The sequence below is a fragment of the Psammomys obesus genome, unplaced genomic scaffold (genome assembly GCF_907164565.1).
Source record: "Psammomys obesus unplaced genomic scaffold, mPsaObe1.curated_primary_1811, whole genome shotgun sequence".
In the NCBI taxonomy this organism is placed as follows: domain Eukaryota; kingdom Metazoa; phylum Chordata; class Mammalia; order Rodentia; family Muridae; genus Psammomys; species Psammomys obesus.
In genome coordinates this window covers 2,450-21,111 of record NW_026595668.1, presented here as the reverse complement: position 1 = coordinate 21,111, position 18,662 = coordinate 2,450, and the positions used below count along the sequence as shown (strand labels likewise).

Genomic DNA, 18,662 nt, shown 5'->3' with positions numbered 1-18,662 from the left:
TCACCTTGCCTGACCCTTTTAACCATTTTTAATTATGTAGTTCAGTAGTGTTACTTTGTATTATTTTGATACAGATCTATAGAACTTTCCATCTTCTAAATCTGAAACCATACACATTGACCACTACTCTTTCCATGCTCTTTTTTTTTCCCCCCTTCAAGACAGGGTTTTTCTGTGTAGTCTTGGCTGTCCTGGACTCTCTTTGTAGACCAGGCTGGCCTCAAACTCACAGAGATCTGCCTGCTTCTGCCTCCCTGAGTGCTGGGATTACAGGGGTGTGCCAATGCGCCCAGCACATGTTTCTCTTAATCCCTGGTAATCACTGCTATTCTTTCTCCTTTTATGGATTTGTCTACCTTAGGTGACTAGTGTAAGTGGAATCATTTGGCACCTCTCTTTTTGTGATAGGCTTACTTCAGATGGTGTGAATCCATGTGTGTGATCAATCGCCTTCCCTTTTAAGGTCAGTAATAATTCCCTAGGATGTGTACTACCCTTCATTTGTTGTCTGTAGACTATTTGGGTAATGTTGCAGTGAACATGGTATGTAAAAATATCTTTTGGACATCCAATCAGTTATTTAAGATAAGTATTCAAAAGTAAGATAGCTCTAGGGTTTGTGTTTTGAGGAAAATGTTTTGTTTTTGTAGTGAGCATGCTGTACAAGTTCTCTATCACTTAACAGTGTCCCTAACCTTTAAAATTTTTTTTGTAAATAAAAATTTCGAGACAGGGTCTTGCTAGATTTTTCAGGCTAGCCTTGAACTCACTCTGTAGCCCAGGCAGACCCTGGTTTTTGTTGTTGTTGTTTTGTTTTGTTTTGTTTTTTGCCTCCTAAGGATTATGGACTCCCACCACCAGGTCTGGCTATAATGTAATTTTTCCAGGAGATTTCATTCTGTTTTCCCTAGCTGTTGTGCTATTTTGTAAACTTTCATAATCACCAACTGACAGTATACAAACGTTCAAATTTCTCTATACCCTTATTGAAATTTCATTGTATTTTTATTATATTTCTTTTGAGTATTGGTGATGTTGAATATCTTTTCGTGTGACCTTTTAGATATCATCGTTAGAAAGTGTTATGCAAGAGCTTTTTTTGCTACACACATTTATATGTTAAATTTTTATCTGTGTGTCTTTGTATAATCTTTATTTAGCTCTTATACCTTTTGTTGAATGTTTTGTTAGAGATAGAGTTTCTCTGTTTGGCTATCCTGAAACTCACTCTGTAGACCAGCTGGACTCAAACTCACAGAGATCCTCCAGTCTCTGTCTCCTAAGTGCTGGGATTAAAGGTGTGTGCAACTACCACCTGGATCTTCTGCCCATCTTTAAATCTCTTTTTTTTTTAATGATTAATTAAGAGATCTTTATTCTAAGTCCATATAGATGTATGATTTATAATCTCATCCAGTCTGTGGTTTGTGTTTTCATTTTCATTATAATGTAATTATTTCTTTTTAAGATTATCTATATTTACTTTTAATTGTACATGTGTGGCCACTTTTATGGGAGTGCTTGTGGAAGCCAAAAGAAGATATTGGATCCCCTGGAACTGGAGTTACAGATGGCTGTGGGTACTGGCAACTGAACTTCGGTCCTCAGCAAGAACAAATGCTGTTAACCACTGAGCCATCTCTCCAGTACCTATAATGCCTTTCTTGACTCAATCATAAATGCCTTCTGTACTTACAAGTTTTTTTGATATTTATATCTGTAGTCTATTTTGAGATAGTTATTGTATAATATACAAGTTGTGTGTCAGTTTCTTTTTAGCACACAGATGTCTAGTTGTTTTGACACCTAATTATTGACAAGACTATTTTTCCCTCAACTATTCTTTTATAGGGTGTCAAAAATCAGTTCATCACTGGGTGGGTATTGTGGCATAAACTTGAATTTCAGCACTCAGGAAGCGAAGGCATTTTGTATCCCTGTGAGTTTGAGGATAACCTGGTCTACAAAGCAAGTTCTAGGCCAGCCAGGACTGCATAATTGAGACCCTGTCTTATTAAAACCATCAGTTCACTATATTTTATCCATTGTCATTTTACCTGCACAGTACTTTCTATTTTTCCTTTTTAATTGTGAGGCTCAAACCCAAAGTTTTACACACGTTACATTCCACCACTGAGCTCCACCCTCCACTCCCTTTTCATTTTTCTTTTTTTTTTTTTTTTTTTTGAGTTTTGTTGTGTTTTTCCAGGCTGGTTGTAAACTTATAGGCTCAAGTGATCCTCCTGCCTCAGCTTTCCAACTGTGACTATGAGTATATGCCACTCTGACTGGCTATATAGGGTGTCTTGATTTGATTATTGCACCCTTTTCGTTAGTTTTAACATTGGGATATGATTCTTCCAGCTTTGTTTTGTTTTAGAATTACTTTTGGCTATTTTGCATTTTTGTCTCTCTAGTGTTTTAGAATTAGCTTGTTGATCATTGTCATTCTAGGATTTGGAGGATTTTGTAAAATTTGAAGATCATTTTAAGAAGACATCTGTTTAGGTCTTTTTCTTTTCATTTGTGTTTTATATTTTTTATGTACAGATACTGTAGATAATTAGCTAAAATGTATACTTGTGTACTTCACTTTTTTCTGGTGCTGTTATAAATGTAAGCTTTTTTGTAAAATTAATGAATTTTTATGCTTTTCAAGTTTTTTTTTTTATGTACATGTGTGTTTTGCCTGCATGTATATAAATGTAGCGCATACATGCCTGGTGATAAAAGAAGCTAGAAGAGGGTGTTGGGTCCGCAGGAATTGGAATTACAGATAGTTATAAACCATTGTATGGGTGCTGGGAATGAAACCAAGGTACTCTGCAAGAGAAGCAAGAATATGATCCTAGCCCGTGAGCCGTCTCTCCAGCCCAGTTTTTCTGTTTTTGCTTTGTTTTCTGAGACAGGGTAGAGCCCTGGCTGACCTCAAACACATTGTATATCCAGGAAAGACCTTGAAAACCCTCTTCTGCCTATCTCTACCTCCCAAGTGTTAGGATAACATCCTTGCACCTACACACCTGGCTTTTTGTTTTGTTTTGTTTTGTTTTAAAAAATTCAAGTGATATGTAATGTTTCATTACGACATTTCTATATAATTTGGTTTTTTTTTAACAATTTATTTAATTTTATTTTCTGTGCATTGGTACAAAGGTATTAGAATCCCTGGAACTGAAGTTATAGACAGTTGTGAGCTGCCATGTGGGTACCAGGAATTGAACCTGGGTCCTTTAAGGAAGAGCAGGCTGTGCTCTTAACCACTGAGCCATTTCTCCAGCCCCACATAATTTGTTTTTGTTGATGTTCCCCATCCCCTTTTCTTTCCATTCCCTGGCGCCTCTTGTACCCTTCCACTCCCAGGAAAACTTTTTTTTTTTTTTTTTGCTTTATGTCACCTATGTTCTGTTACTATACCCACTTTCTTTTTCCCCTTATGGTCCCCTTTTTAGTTTCGTGACCTATATTTGAAAGGTAGGATCCACATATGACAGAGAATGTGTGGTATTTGTCTTTCTGTTTTTCTGATCTGGATGATGTCACAGAATTCATTCTGTAAACTTTCACTTTAGTCATACAGTCTGCCTTCTCTATTCTTATACCTGGATAGTTGAATGGCCACATCTTGTAAATCAGTGGAGTTTGAGGCCATGAATGTATGGTTCTTATGTCAGATAGGATCTCACCCCAGATAGTCAATTGTTCAATTCAATGTTTGGGGGCCAGCAACTCGATTACTTCTATCAGATCAAATTAAGGTCTTTTTCCTCTGATCTTTCAATCTTTCTCTCCCTGCAAGCCCCACCCCCCTCCCAAGCAAATGGCTTCTGTCTCCAGAGCACTAAGAGCAGGGAAGTATATTTAGATGCTTCTGTCCTTTTGACTTTGCAGTCTGGGGGAGGGGGGAAATGTGTCTTCCTGTTCAAGGCTTATCCACTATGTTTTAGTCATTTAGCTGTCTCTGTGTGTGCCATTGGAACATGGGGACATAGTAGTAAAGAAAGCACTTTACATTGTGAAAGCAAAGTGACAGGAACTACTGAGTATGAAAATGGAGTTTAGGGGATGGTTCAACAAGCCTACCAATTTGCATTCAATTCCCAGAATTCATGATAGGAAGAGAGAACTAAAAGTTGTCCTCTGACCTTCATATATGTGTGACATGGTTGTACATATACATCCACAAATAATACATTGTTTAAAAGTTAAAGAAAATTTTAGTTAAACTAATATGATATGAAACTGGCCAGATGGCTTAGAGTAGAGTACTTCCCATACAGGTGTGGGGAATTGGAGTTCATATCCCCAGAGCTCATGTAAAAGTCTGATGTAGTAGCAGACATGTGTGACCCCAGTATATCTATGGTGTGGTAGGAGGCAGAGACAGGAGAATCCCCAGAAGCTTGAGGCTAGGTAGCCTAGCATATGCAGCAGTAAACAAGAGACTCTGTGTCAAAGTAGAAGATGGATAACTAAAGTTGTCCTCTCATCTCCACATGTGCTTTCCTACACTCATAGAGAATTATGGGTCAAGCTGGGTATGGTGGTGCACACCTTTAATCCCAGCACTCAGGGAGGCAGAGGCAGAAGGATCTCTGTTAGTTTAAGGCCAGCCTCGTTTACAAGGCAAGTCCAGGACAGCCAAGGTTACACAGAGAAACCCTGTATTGGAAAAAAAGAAAGGAAAGAAAGAGAATTATGGGTCATCAGAGAAGTGGGCTCCTAGGAGGAGCCATTTCTAATCCATGTGATATCTGAAAAAGCTGAATGAGCCAACATAAAAAAAGCTTAGGGAAAGTATTCCAGTTGATGGCATTGAAAAGTACAGAAAGAAAGAAGCTTACTATGGAGAAACTAAAAGGATGGGAAGTGTGACTGAGTGAAAGAGCAGGAAGTGAGGTTAAAGGCATGAGCAGAAGCTAGGCCATAGAAGGCCCTGTAGACTGGAGGAAGGATTTGGAATCACAGATGTAGTAGTAAGTTGTTAGAAACTTTCAAGCCAAGGTGTAACATTATATGATTTATGGCTTTCATTTTATTTTAAAAATGTGCATGTCTTCGGGGTTGACCATTTGGCATTGGACAATCAATTGGTGTGCTCTTCCCTGGGAAAGACTATTTCCCCCATTTTCAACATTCCTTAGTTGTCTGTAGTTCTTTGTGTAGGGTTGAGGCCGTGTGGGCTTTCCCTTGTCTACTTCAGCATGTCTGTGGTTGTTGTTATGTCATGTTATGTTCTAATCACAAAAATAAATATATATATATATATTTTTAAAAGACTTTGAAAAAATTACAGTGCTAGGGATTGATCCTAGTGCCTTGCACATTCTACACAAGCATATTACCACTAAACTACGTACCTAGGTTCCCTGGTTCATGTTTCTTTTTTTCTTATTTATTGTTAATTATGTGTGTGCATGTATATCTGTGTGTTGTATATGTCCACATGTTTGCAAGTACTCATGGAGGCCAAAGGTGTTGGATCCCCTGGAGCTGGAGTTATAGGCAATTGTGAGCTGCCAGTTGTGAGTGCTGGGAATCAAACTTGTTGTCTGGAAGAGTGATTTGTGCTCCTAACTGCTGAGCCATCTATGTAGCTCCATTCCTGCTTTAAAATAATAGCTGCAATATGGAGAATGGCTTGTCATAGGGAAGCAAGAATGAAAACAGGGAGGCCAGTTAGTACACCATTTTTGGCAATCCAATATGAAGTATGATTAAGGGGAAATTCCAGAAAGGAAAGTGAATGAATTTGAGATGTGGCTTGGTGGTGGTGGGGTCACTATCAAGGCTATCTGCTGGATGAGATGTGGGGAATGAGGATAAGAGACAACCCAAGCTATTCTAGCTCCTTGAATTAGGTCTAGAATAATTGAGTGAATAAGTGCCATGGTCTTTTTTAAAAAGCTTTCTTGTATTTCTCTCTGGGTGGGAGTGGGGTGGGGTGTCATTGTGTGCAGGTGGAGGTCAAAGGAAAATTGTGTGGAGTCAGTTCTTTCTTTTCACCCTGTAGGTTCCAGGCTTACACAGCAAATGCCTTTTCCCGCTGAGCCATCTTGCCAACCTGGAAGTATCATTTTCTCAGATGGAGAGGAACAGCTTTGTGAGGAAGCAAATGACTGTGTAGTGCACATGTTTCTGAAATGCTTATTGGCTAAGTGGAGATGCCAGGTAAGCAGTTGGATGTTGAGTTAGTCAGACATTTTGTCATTGTGACCAAAAGCCCAAGAGAAACAATTTTAGAGGACTTACTGTGTCTGTAATTTCAGGGCTTACATAAAGGCTGATAATTAGCCTCCATTGTTTCTGGGCCTGAACTGAGGAAGAACATCATAAAGGGAAGTAGAGGACCAGAGCCAGGAAATAGTAACAGGAAGGGGCTGGGGCAAGATCTAAACCCAAAAGCATGACCCCCAGTGACCTTTTTCCTTTAACTATCACTACTTTCCTATTGGAACGTCCATTACTGTCCAATTTTTAAATCTATCAATGAATATAACCAGTTGTCTGATGACCTTACAGACACAGCAATGGGTGTGTTCTACTAATCTGGGTATCTCCCAAACTAATCAAGTTCACAATCAAGATTAATCATAACAGATCCTGCGGTATCTGTTATGATTAATCAGCCATGGTGGTGTCCTTTCCACCTGTGACTACCCCTGCCTGTGGTCTTTGCTTCCCATACTGACCTTGTCTCAGCTGTTCAGTACCACTCTGCCCTGAGGGAACCTGGAGGAGACCCGGGGCTCTGCAAACTAACTTGGCCCTCTCGCAGATGACTCAAGGTGACTTTGCAGGGGCTGGTCAGGGGTCAGGACCCTGGGCCACCTGGGCAGGCAGGAGGGCCCCCAGCAGCCTGTACAGCAGCTGCAGGGGTGATTTGGGGTACAAAGCTAGACGACCTGCCTAACAAGTTTTGGTTGGTCCTTGTCATAAGTGTCTTATTTGAGTATAGGACTTTGACCAAGTCTCAACTGAACAGCAAAATTGGGCACCAGCTCTTATTCTTGAGGAGTGGCAATGAAGTTTAGTTGAGGGAGGGAGTGTAGAGCACCTACTGCAGGTATTGTCCGTTATAATGACAGCAATTACTGTGGTCACTTCCTAGAAAAGGCTAAAGACAATGCACAAGGGGGAAGCTACTACCTACAATAGTCTTCTTCAGAGTATTCTCTTCCTAGAGTTCTGTTGTAATTTTTTCCTTGTGGCACCTTTTGGCTGTGAGCCTTCTATAAGTAAGGATAGGAAATAAGCACCTGTAGCTTGCATAGCTGATGAAACCAGTGGAAACCAGTGTGAGGCTGAAACTCTGTGCGGACGTGACTTTCATCCCAAGATGCCCAACAGAAGACTAACTAGCCCTCTTTCTGATCCCCTTCTGACTTATTCCTCTGGGATCAGGCCCTGGTGTAGCATTTTAAGTTCCCCATGTATATCCAAGTTTAGGAACTACTGTAGGATAGATAGACTCTGAGCCAAATTGAAGAACCCTTTTTCCTACTCATGAGCTTCCTGTGGTAGTGGTTTCAGTCTCACCTGCACACTACAAGAAATAAAGATCTAAATCCGTTGTTGAGATTCACTGACAGTGTAATAGATACATAGGCCATTGTCCCATTGGCTATATCAAAAGGTTGCCATTAAGAAGGACTATCTCTGACATGAACTCAGTGGCTGACTCTTTGACCTCCTCCCAGGGAGGAGCAGCCTTGCTAGGCCACAGAGGAAGACATTGCAGCCAGTCCTGATGAGACCTGATAAGCTAGGGTCAGATGGAAGGGGAGGAGGACCTTCCCTATCAGTGGATTTAGAGAGGGGCAGGGAGGAGATGACGGAGGGAGGGTGGGATTAGGAGGCAATGAGGGAGGAGGGGGCTACAGCTGGGATACAAAATAAATAAACTGTAATTAATATAAAAAATAAATTTTTTTAAAAAAAAAAGAAAAGGTGCTACAAGGGTAGTAAAATTGTTGTTTGCGTTTAGAGACTGATATCAGATTAGGCTAAAATATAAACTTAGTCTTACACACAGATCATCAGGATTATAATAGAACACTGTGATCCACTAGGTCTGGAAGGTATTTGTTTTCATGGGCTTTCCAGGTGGGGTCTTGAGACCATGTTTTGAATGAGTGGTGCTATCTCTGCCTGGTTTATATAGACAGCAGAGGAACACCCCTCCCCCCAAAAAAAAAACGATTAATCATAACAGAGATATAATCTTTCAACCCAATTGTGGATGACTTAGTACAAATACAAGTTTGGGAGTTGTCTACGAGTGGAAAGATGGCTCAGCAGTTAAAAGAGTACTTACTCTTGCAGAGGATACAGGTTATGTTCCCATTACCAATGTGGCAGTTCCCAACTGTCTGTAACTCTAGTTCCAGGAGATCTGAGAGCTTCTGGCCTCCACAGATACCAGGCACACATGTCTCTCTCTCTTTCTCACACAGATATACACACACACACACATATGCAAACAGTTATCCACATAAAATAAAAAAAATAAATAATTGGGAGTTTTCAGTACATAGATGCTAATTAAAGACATGAGACAGGATGTGGTTGCTAAATATAAAAGTATAGAGAGCAAAAAAAGATAGATCCTAAAGAATTGAGTCCTTTGGTACTGTATCATAGAAATAAAATCATCAAAACTGAGAAGTTGTGGCTAATGTTGGATAGATGTTAGTACAGGACTGGAAACTACCTGATACAGCAGAAACACCAGTCCAGTAGGAAGTTGGTCCGTGAAAGGAACAACTATCCAGTGGAAACCACAGAGGAGGTGCAATTGCTGCTGGAGGCAACATTCATAACACAGAAAGGAAGGGAAATATCCTGGCTTTCCCCTCTTCTCTTGTCCTGGCAGTAATTCCCATCAGTTAAAACATATTAGGAAGTCAGAAAAGAAAAGAGCATGGGAAATGTCATCATCTTCTTTACTCAGCATAGCAGGAAGAAGCAAATGGGCAAATGACCAGCTAGAGTTTAAGGGAAGAGGAAATGATCATCTGCCAAATGCCACAGATAAATATGATGAGGGCTTGGAAATGCCTGTTGTATTTAGTAACAAGCAAAAGGTTGGTGATCTGGACAAGAGCAACAGGAATAGAGCTGTGTCAGCAAACACCTGACAGAAATGAGTTCAAGAAAGAAGGACAAAGAGGAGTTGCAGCTTTGATTATAGGGAAAAAATGTTTTTACTGAAAAGAAAAGGAGGAGAGCCTGGTGCCGTGACTTATGCCTGTAATCCCAGCACTCAGAGAGACAGAGACAGGCAGATCTCTATGACTTTGAGGCCATCCTGCTCTACAATGTGAGTCCAGCATAGCTAAGGCTACACAGGGAAACACTGCCTTGAAAAAAACAAAAAAGAGGAGAGGAATGGAAAAATGGTATGTAAGGAGGGGGAAGTAAGACTGACAAGTACTCTCAAGATAGGAGAAATTACAACAGAGTTGAATACTGATGAAAAAAATCCAAGAGAGGAATAAGAATGGATGATACAGAAAAGGGCATTATTGGAGGGATATAGTTGAGCAGGCTGGGGACAGATCTGGAGAAACTCAGTGAAAGCTGAGGGAGTGCATAGCATAGTGGTATAGTGCTCCTCCCCTTCCATCTGACCCTACCCTATCAGGTCTGCCCCCTAGCAGAGTTGAACAGTACCTGAGTGGGGAGTGAGGATTTAAAATAATTAAAACAAATCACACTACACATGGGACCGGTTGAGTGAGCTGTCAGTATGACTGAAGCAGCGTGGGTTTATTCCAGGGTTCATTTTTTTATAGGTAAAGCAAAAACAAGTCACATCAATTAAAAAAGAAAAGTTTCCTGGAAATGCCCAACTTCCTTTTAAAAACTACTTCCCTAAAGCGGATATAGTCCTTTTCTGAAACTAATTCCCAAAATTTGTTATGGTTCAAGGTCAAGCTTTTAAGGAATTTGGTGACACTTCCTCTCCTCTCTGTCAAGGTGAAGGCCAAGGTGAAAGCAGTCTTTCCGCTGAGGTCTAAATATCAAAGCAAGCTGGCAGACCAGGGGCTCCTGACACAGGTCTCATCTGGACTGGCTTCATTGTCTTCCTCTGTACCCTGGAAACAGTGCTCCCCCCTCAGGGGGAGGTGATCAAAGAACCAGCCACTGAGTTCATGTCAGAAACAGTCCCTGTTCTTATTACTAGGAACCCCATTTGGAGACTGAGCTGCCATGGGCTACATCTGTGCAGGGATTCTAGGGTTTCTAAGTTATCTCCATGCATAGTCTGTGGTATCAGTCTCAGAAAAGACCCCTGGGCCCAGATTTGTGGGATGTGCTGCTGTCCTTGTGGAGCTCCTGTCCCCTCCAGGTCTTCCTAGCTCTCTCTTCTTTCATAAAATTCCCTGCACTCTGCCCAAAGTTTGGCTATGAGTCTCAGCATCTGTTTCAATACCCAGATGGATAGAGTCTTTCAGAAGCCCTCTGTGATAGGCTCCTGTCCTGTTCCCTATTTTCTCCCTCTTATGATGTCTGTTCCATTTGCCTTTCTGAGTGAGGATTGAGCATCTTACCCAGGGTCCTCCTTCTTGCTTAGCTTCTTGAGGTATACAGATTTTAGTATGATTATCCTATACTATATTTCTAATATCCACTCATAAGTGAGGATATATATACCATGTGTGTCTTTCTGCTTACCTCACTCAGGATGATCTTTTCTAGTTCCCACCATTTGCTTGCAAATTTTGTGATTTTTTTTTTGTTTTGTTTTGTTTTTAATGGTTGAGTAGTATTCCATTGCGTAAAAGTACACTTTCTGTATCCATTCCTTGGTTGATGGACACCTGGGTTGTTTCCAGATATTGGCTATTATAAATAAAGCTGCTACAAACATGGTTGAGCAAATGTCCTCGCTGTGTACTTGAGCATATTTTTGATGTATGCCTAGGAGTGGTATAGCTGGATCTTGAGGAAGCGCTATTCCTAATTGTCTGAGAAAGCACCAGATTGATTTCCAAAGTGGTTGCACAAGTTTACATTCCCACCAGCAATGGAGGAGGGTGCCCCTTTCTCCACATCCTCTCCAGCATGTGTTGTCACTTGAGTTTTTGATCTTAGCCATTTTGATGGGTATAAGGTGAAATCTCAGGGTTGTTTTGATTTGCATTTCCCTGATGACTACGGATGTTGAGCATTTCTTTAAGTGTTTCTCTGCCATTTGATACTCTGAGAATTATCTGTTTAGCTCTGTACCCCATTTTTTAATTGGATTACTTGATTTCTTGCTTTTTATCTTCTTGAGTTCTTTATATATTCTGGCTATTAGCTCGCTGTCAGATACAGGGTTGGTGAAGATCCTTTCCCAGTCTGTAGGCTGATGTTTTGCTTTGATGTCAGCGTCCTTTGCTTTACAGAAGCTTTTCAGTTTCATGATCTTAGAACCTATGCTGTTGGTGTTCTGTTCAGGAAGTTGTCTCCTTTGCCAATGAGTTCAAGGCTCTACCCCACTTTTTCTTCTAACAGATTTAGTGTGTCTGGTTTTATGTTGAGGTCTTTGATCCACTTGGACTTTAGTTTTGTGCAAGGTGCTAAGTATGGATATATTTGCATTTTTCTACAGGTAGACATCCATTTAGACCAGCACCTTTTGTTGAAGATGCTGTCTTTTTTCCATTGTGTGGTTTTGGCTTCTTTGTCAAAAATCAAGTATTCATAGGTGTGTGGGTTTATTTCTGGGTCTTCTTTTTGATTTCATTAATCCACCATTCTGTCTCTATGCCAGGAACATGCAGTTTTTATTACTATTGTTCTGTAGTACAGCTTGAGATCAGGGATGGAGATACCTACAGACGATCTGTTGTTGTGTAAGATTGTTTTAGCAATTCTAGGTTTTTTGTTTCTCCATAGGAAGTTGAAAATTTTTCTTTCAAAGTATGTAAAGAATTGTGTTGGTAATTTGATGGGAATTGCATTGAATCTGTAGACTGCTTTTGGCAGGACAGCCATTTTCACTATGTTAATCCTACTGATCCATGCGCATGGGAGATCTTTCCATCTTCTGATATCTTTATTTATTCAAACAGGTCTTTCACTTGCTTGAATAGAATCACACCAACGTACTTTATGTTATCAGTGGCTATTGTGAAGGGTGTAGTTTCCCTAATTTCTTTCTCAGCCCTTTTGTCCTTTGTATACAGGGGGGCTACTGATTTTTTTTTTTTTTAGTTAATTTTGTGTCCAGCCACTTTGCTGAAGGTGTTTATCTGGTTTATCTGAAGGAGTTCCCTGGTAGAATTTTTGGGGTCAGTCATGTATACTATCATTTCATCTGTAAATAGTGATACTTTGACTTTTTCCTTTCCAATTTGTATCCCCTTGATCTCCTTTAGTTGTCTTATTGCTCTAGCTAGGACTGCAAGTACTTTGTTGAAGAGATACGGAGAGAGTGGGCAGCCTTCACTTGTCCCTGGTTTCAGTGGGATTGATTTAAGTTTCTCTCCATTTAGTATGATATTGGCTGTAGCTTGCTGTATATTGTCTTTACTATGTTTAGGTATGTGCCTTATATCCTTGATCTCTCCAAGACTTTAAATATGAATGGGTGTTGGATCTTTTCAAATGCTTTTTTGCCATTTAAGGAGATGATCATGTGGTTTTTCTCCTTCAGTTTTTTTATATGGTCGATTACATTGATGGATTTCCATATAGTAAACCACCCCTGCATGCCTGGGATGAGGTCTACTTGGTCATGGTGGATGATACCTTTGATGTGTTCTTGGATTCGGTTAGCAGGTATTTTATTGAGTATTTTTGCATTAATGTTCATGAGAGATTGGCCTGAAATTCCCTTTCTTTGTTGGGTCTTTGTGTGGTTAATATATAAGGTGACTGTGGCTTCATAGAATGAGTCCTTCTGTTTCTATTTTGTGGTATAGTTTGAAGAGAATTGGAGTTAGCTCTTCTTTGAAGGTCTGGTAGAATTCTGCACTGAAATTATCTGTTCCTGGGCTTTTTTTGGAGTGGCCACTTTTGATGACTGCTTCTATTTCCTTGGGGGCTATAGGATTATTTAATCTATTTACCTGATATTGATTTAATTTGGGTAAATGAAATCTATCAATAAAATTATCCATTTCGTTTAGATTTTCAAATTTTGTAGCATATAGGCTTTTGTAGTAAGACCTAATACAGAACACGATGGCTCAGCATGAACACTTGTGGCCAGGCTGTCTGAATTAGAATGACATGCATGTTTTGCACTGACATAAATGCAGGCAAAACACCCGTTCACATTTTTAAAAAAAAGTTGTTTCTACTTGTTCATAGCTCCTCGTGGGTGACAAGCAGGGTTGGGTTTTGTTGTTGGTTTGGTTTGTTTGGATGTTGTTTGGTTGTTTGGTTTTGGTTTTTGAGACAGGGTATCCCTGTTGTAGCCCTGGTGGCTCTCCTGGACTCACTTTGTAGACCATGCTGGCCTTGAATTCACAGAGATCTTTCTGTCTCTGCTAAGTTGGGATTAAAGGCGAAAGCCACATGCTTAGCTAAATATTGTTTTATTTTATGTATATGAACCTTTTGTCCTTTGGACGACAGAAGAGGGCCTTGGGTCTCTCGCAACTGTAGTTATAGGGAGTTGTGACCGACTTATGTGGATGCTGGGAACTGAACTCAAGTTCTCTGAAAGAGCAGTAAGTGCTCTTACCACACTGGGCCATCTCTCCAGGGACAAGTGGGTTTTAAGAGTGAGGCACAGTTGTGTGCTCAGCCCAAGCTTCAATCCCAGTGGATTCTCATTAAAACTATTCTTCTTCACCTTTCTCAGAGCAGTGAGGCACTGAATTACCATGTATAAAAATGATGTCCGGGCAAACTACCTGGCTCTTGTCACCTCAGCATGTGAGGAGCCACCCGCTGTGTATTTTGTCATGTAGTTGTGCTTTTTTCCCCCCTTTGTAGCTTTATAATTAGTGTTCTTCTGTTATTTCCTGCACATTGTATCTGCCCACCAATTAGGTTTAATCCTACTCCTATAATATTTATTCATCGTCTGGTAAACAAGTGTTTATCTTCTTCATTGTCAAGCCTGGACTAATCACTTAGTAATTTTAATCTGCACACAGGTTTTGTTTTCGATCAACAAGATTGTTGTCATTACTACCAGTAATTATTGTAACAAAAATAAATCATCGTAGGGGCTGGAGATGAGGCTCACATCCTAGCATGTTTGTCCAGCAGGCACAAGGCCCTGGGATTAATAGCCAGCATCAAATAAACATAGTTTGCCTGTCCGTGCTCATAATCCCAGCACTCAAGTGGAGGCAGGAGGATGAGAAGAAGTTCAAGGTCATCCTTCAGATGCAAAGCAAGTTTAAACAACAACAAAAATCCATAGTCATGGCTTTATATTTAATTCTTGTTCAGAAAATGCCTTAAGTAAAAGTCTGGGGTTTTTAGGAACACAGTCTCATAAATTGTCCTTAATAATATACACATTTTCTGGTACAAACTAATGAAGTCTGAGGGAAGGAGACTTAACCACAGGCAAGGAGGGCTAGAAATTTGAACAGTTTGATTCTATTAGAATGGTTAGTTCTCTAGACCCAAGAGAAAAACCATTACCCCTTGGCAAATGCATTGTATGTTCATGTCAGCTCCCCTTCAGTATCCTGAAGCAGTCATTTTGTTCTCCTTCTACCAGACTCCTTCAACCTGAGCGGTCAACAGAAAGGTTGTTTTCTGTTTTCTCAGAGCAGAATTCAGGCTAACAGCATGAAAGCCTCAGGCTCAGGCCAATGCCCATGCAACAGCACTCTTTCTCCCTATGGTGGATGCTGAGATGTGCTTCCCTACTCCTCTGTTCAGAAGGGAGCTGCCTTCATTCTTCAGGCCCCTGAGGGACTACCTTGGCTGAAGAGAACTACTTTCCCAAGGGCTTGTTTCCTCCCCAGGGCAACCTGTATGCAACCACTGACTAAGGCAGGGATACAAAGGCCCACCACACTGTTCTAGTTTAAGAGTTTCCCAAAAGTTGGTGCCTGTACCCTAGCCCCATAGTTATTCTAGGCCTGTTTCCGTGCCTTCCTTCCCATATGTGATCCCCTGATAAACCTCCTGTAACTAAGAGTCAATAGTGAGGACTTCTAAAAGACTACCCAGCAGGGTATTAAAGCAGATGCTGAGATTCATAGCCAAACTTTGGGCAGAGTACAGGGAAGCTTATGAAAGAAGAGGAAGATAGAAAGACCTGGAGGGGACAGAAGGAAAGCAACAGAACCAAAATATCTGGGCCCTGGGGTCTTTTCTGAGACTGATACTCCAAGCAAGGGCCATTCATGGAGATAACCTAGAACCCCTGCACAGATGTAGCCCATATAAGCTCAGTATCCAAGTGGGTTCCCTAGTAAGGAGACCTGGGACTATCTCTGACATGAACTCAGTGGCTAACTCTGAGAGGCGAGCAGGCTTATGAGGTCACAGAGGAAGACAATGCAGCCAGTCCTGGTGAGACCTGATAGGCTAGGGTTAGATGGAAGGGGAGGAGGACCTCCCCTATCAGTGGACTTGGAGAGAGGCATGGGAGGAGATGAAGGAGTAAGGGTAGGATTGGAGGGGATGAGGGAGGGGGTTACAACTGGGATACAAAGTTAATAAACTGTAATTAATATAAAAAATTTTAAAACGAGTCAGTAGTGTTTTGGGGGGGCAGTGAGGGATGGGGTGGAAAGATGGCTCAGGGGTTAATATCGCTTGCTGGTCTTATATAGGACCTGGGTTGGGGTTCCCAGCATCCACATAGTGGCTTCACAACAATTTTAACTTCAGTCCCGAGGTATTTGATGCCTTCTTCTTGCTTCCCCTGTCACTGTATGCACCTGGTCCACAGATATACATGTAGGCATGTATTCATGCATGTGCTCAGATACAGATTCCCTTCACCTCTCCTTGCACTTTATCAATTATTTCCTCTCTTACTGGCAACACTCACATCTTAGGCCTGCAAATTTGAATAGATTTTCAACAAAGTTTCCTTCTCACTTCTGCCATTTCCTCCCTCCTAACTTTTTGTTTGTTTGTTTGTTTGTTTGTTGAAACATCCAGCACAGACTGACCTTAGATTTGTAAATGCTTCTGACTTGGCCCCACTAGTACTCGGAGCTCCCCCTCTTTCTTGTTTGTCTCTTAGTTGCTTGTGATCATCAAGGCACCAGTCTTAGCCTTCTTATCCTTCTCATTCATAGTCATGGCCTCAGCTCTCCTCTGTTATTAATACACAGTAAAATGCCAAAATGTATATCTTCAGCTTAGTCTCTGCTGCTGAGGGACCGTCATGTCCAAGTGACTATTTGCCATCTCTACTCCAAAGTCCCACAACTATTTCTACCCCTACATATCCACAGTAGCCCTCATTATCCCTTGTCCCCTGATGTCTTCTCAGTTCTAGTGAATGCTACTACCAGGCACCCACTTACTCAAGCCAGAAACCAGATTTTATCGGCATGATTCCTTCCCCCTTATCACCTACTTCTCCAAACCACAGACTTTTTGGCCCTCCCCCTTTAAGAGTTCTCAGATCCCTGCCTTTCTTCTCACCTCAATGTCCTAGTTAGGTTTTAAAACCAGGGGACCCTGAATGACTCTAATAGCTTCCTTCTGCCTTGATACCCTGCTCTTCCCACCACTTCTAGACCAGACTGAGCCAGAGTGGTGGCATTCTCAACCTCTGGGTCGAGACCCCTTTGGGGTGGAACAACCCTTTCACAGGGGTCACATATCAGATAGTCTGCCTATCAGATATTTCCATTACTATTCATAATGATAGCAAAATTGTAGTTATAAAATAGCAATGAAAATAAATTTATGGTTGAGGAACATAAGGAACTGTAATAAAGGGTTGTGGTATTAAGAAGGCTGAGAACCTGCCTTAAAGCATTCAATCCAGATCATGATGCTCCTCTGTTCAAAATGTCTCCAGTGGCTTCCTGCTGCCTTCAGTATGAAGTAGGGTTTCCTCAAATTGTCACCCCTCTCAAATGTATCTTGTCTACCTGGCTTCGCCTTACCTGCCACTCTAACTTGAAGTCATTGAACATGCCTCCTTCTGCCATATCCAAGGCCGCCTTTGTATATGCCCCCTCTTTGGGATAGTACCTATTCCCACTGACTCCTTCCTCTTTCGAATCTGTACAGAACTTCAAGTGCCTTTACCAACTTTCCAAACTCTCAGAGCTGGTGAGGGTATACCTCACCCTGCTCCTCCTCTTTATAGACATCTTTTGGGCCTACCATGCCCTCCCTGGTACCTCTCAAGTTGACTTCCTTGAAGCCAGCAGTTTTGTGCCATAATCCCAGTACCCAACACAGGGTTCAGCATGTGCTTTGATGCTCTGTGAGTGCTTGTTGCATGAATGAATCATTGAAGCATGAATGACAAGGAGCAAGAGGAAAGGCGCAAGGAATGTGATGGGAGGCAAAAGGCAGATGTTCCTGTCACATAATTTAGCTCTGGAGAAATATCCTCTATGGCCTGTGACAGACTCAGATGATCCCAAACACTCTAGGCAATCTAGGTTTTTGTCTGTGGATCTGAATGTAACTGTGATCTGTTCCTTCTCCTCCCCCCTCTTGTTTTTATGCAGGCAATGGAACCCAGAGTCTCCTACTTACTGGGTGAGTGCTTTGCAACTGAGCTCTGCCTGCAGCTTGTGACTATGATCTCTTAATTTCCCTGAACAATAAAAAGAAGTGGAGCAGAGCTCATGGATTTCTGTCCTGTGCTCAGAACAGGCGTGAGACCCTTTCTCAGCTGCTCTGTGGCCATTTCTACCTCAGCCTATAAGTGGATGTGATGGTACCTGGAACACAGGGATTTCCCAAGACACAGTGGCTTCTGCAACTGCTCTTTCTAATAGAACAGATGTTTTCCCACCCCAGCTGCTACAGGGGGATTCCAAAAATCCTGAGACATTGATGCTTTCTGCTTTCAGAGTAGCTAGTCTGAGGCTGAAGCAGGTCTGTTCATAAAAGTCTCTCTTTCCCTCTCCCTCTCCTTCCTTCTTTCCTTTCTTCCTCCCTCACCTTTCCTTCCTCCCTTCTGTCTTTCCATCCTTCTTTTCCATCTTAACTTCCTTCCCTGAGAATAGAAACTAGAGCCTCTTGTATGCTGGGAAAGTGTTCTGTGGTGAGCTGAACCTCCAATCCCATTTTCTTCCATTGGCTGATTAAATGGTTGATTAATCGAGACTGGATTTTTCTGTGTATCTCAGGCTGGCCTAGAACTCACTATGTAGTCCAGGCTGGCCTCAAACTCAGGACAAGCTTCTTGCCTCCATCTTCTAAGCTCTAGGATTATAGACATGAGCCCCCTGACCTGCCTCTCAAGCTTTCCTCTCTAATTCAGTTTTGCTAGACAAATGTTTTCTGTGTAATTTGTGACCTGAAAAATGGGTTGATTAGCCCTGTTGCAGAATCTTTAATAATGATGGTTAGATACCAAGAATGCTTTGAGTACCTAATTGGGGTCTTGAAATCTTAGAATTTATTCATTTCCAAGTGTTAAAACTGTCTCTTGTTTTTTTTTTTTTTTGTTTTTTTTTTTTTAATTTTTCTTCTCCTTCCCTTTTTTGATACATGATGTCCTATATCCCAGGCTAATTTCGAACTCACTATGTAGCCAAGGATGA

The 18,662-nt window shown here is 41.3% G+C and overlaps 1 long non-coding RNA gene across 1 annotated transcript; it reads left to right on the top strand.

Annotated features, from left to right (window-relative positions):
* The first annotated feature begins 404 nt into the window (after nucleotides 1-404).
* On the top strand, nucleotides 405-18,214 carry LOC129685838 (uncharacterized). Its single transcript, XR_008721550.1, has 3 exons — nucleotides 405-463; nucleotides 6,014-6,171; nucleotides 17,619-18,214. It is a non-coding gene; the product is annotated as an uncharacterized LOC129685838 (long non-coding RNA).
* Nucleotides 18,215-18,662: the final 448 nt, after the last annotated feature.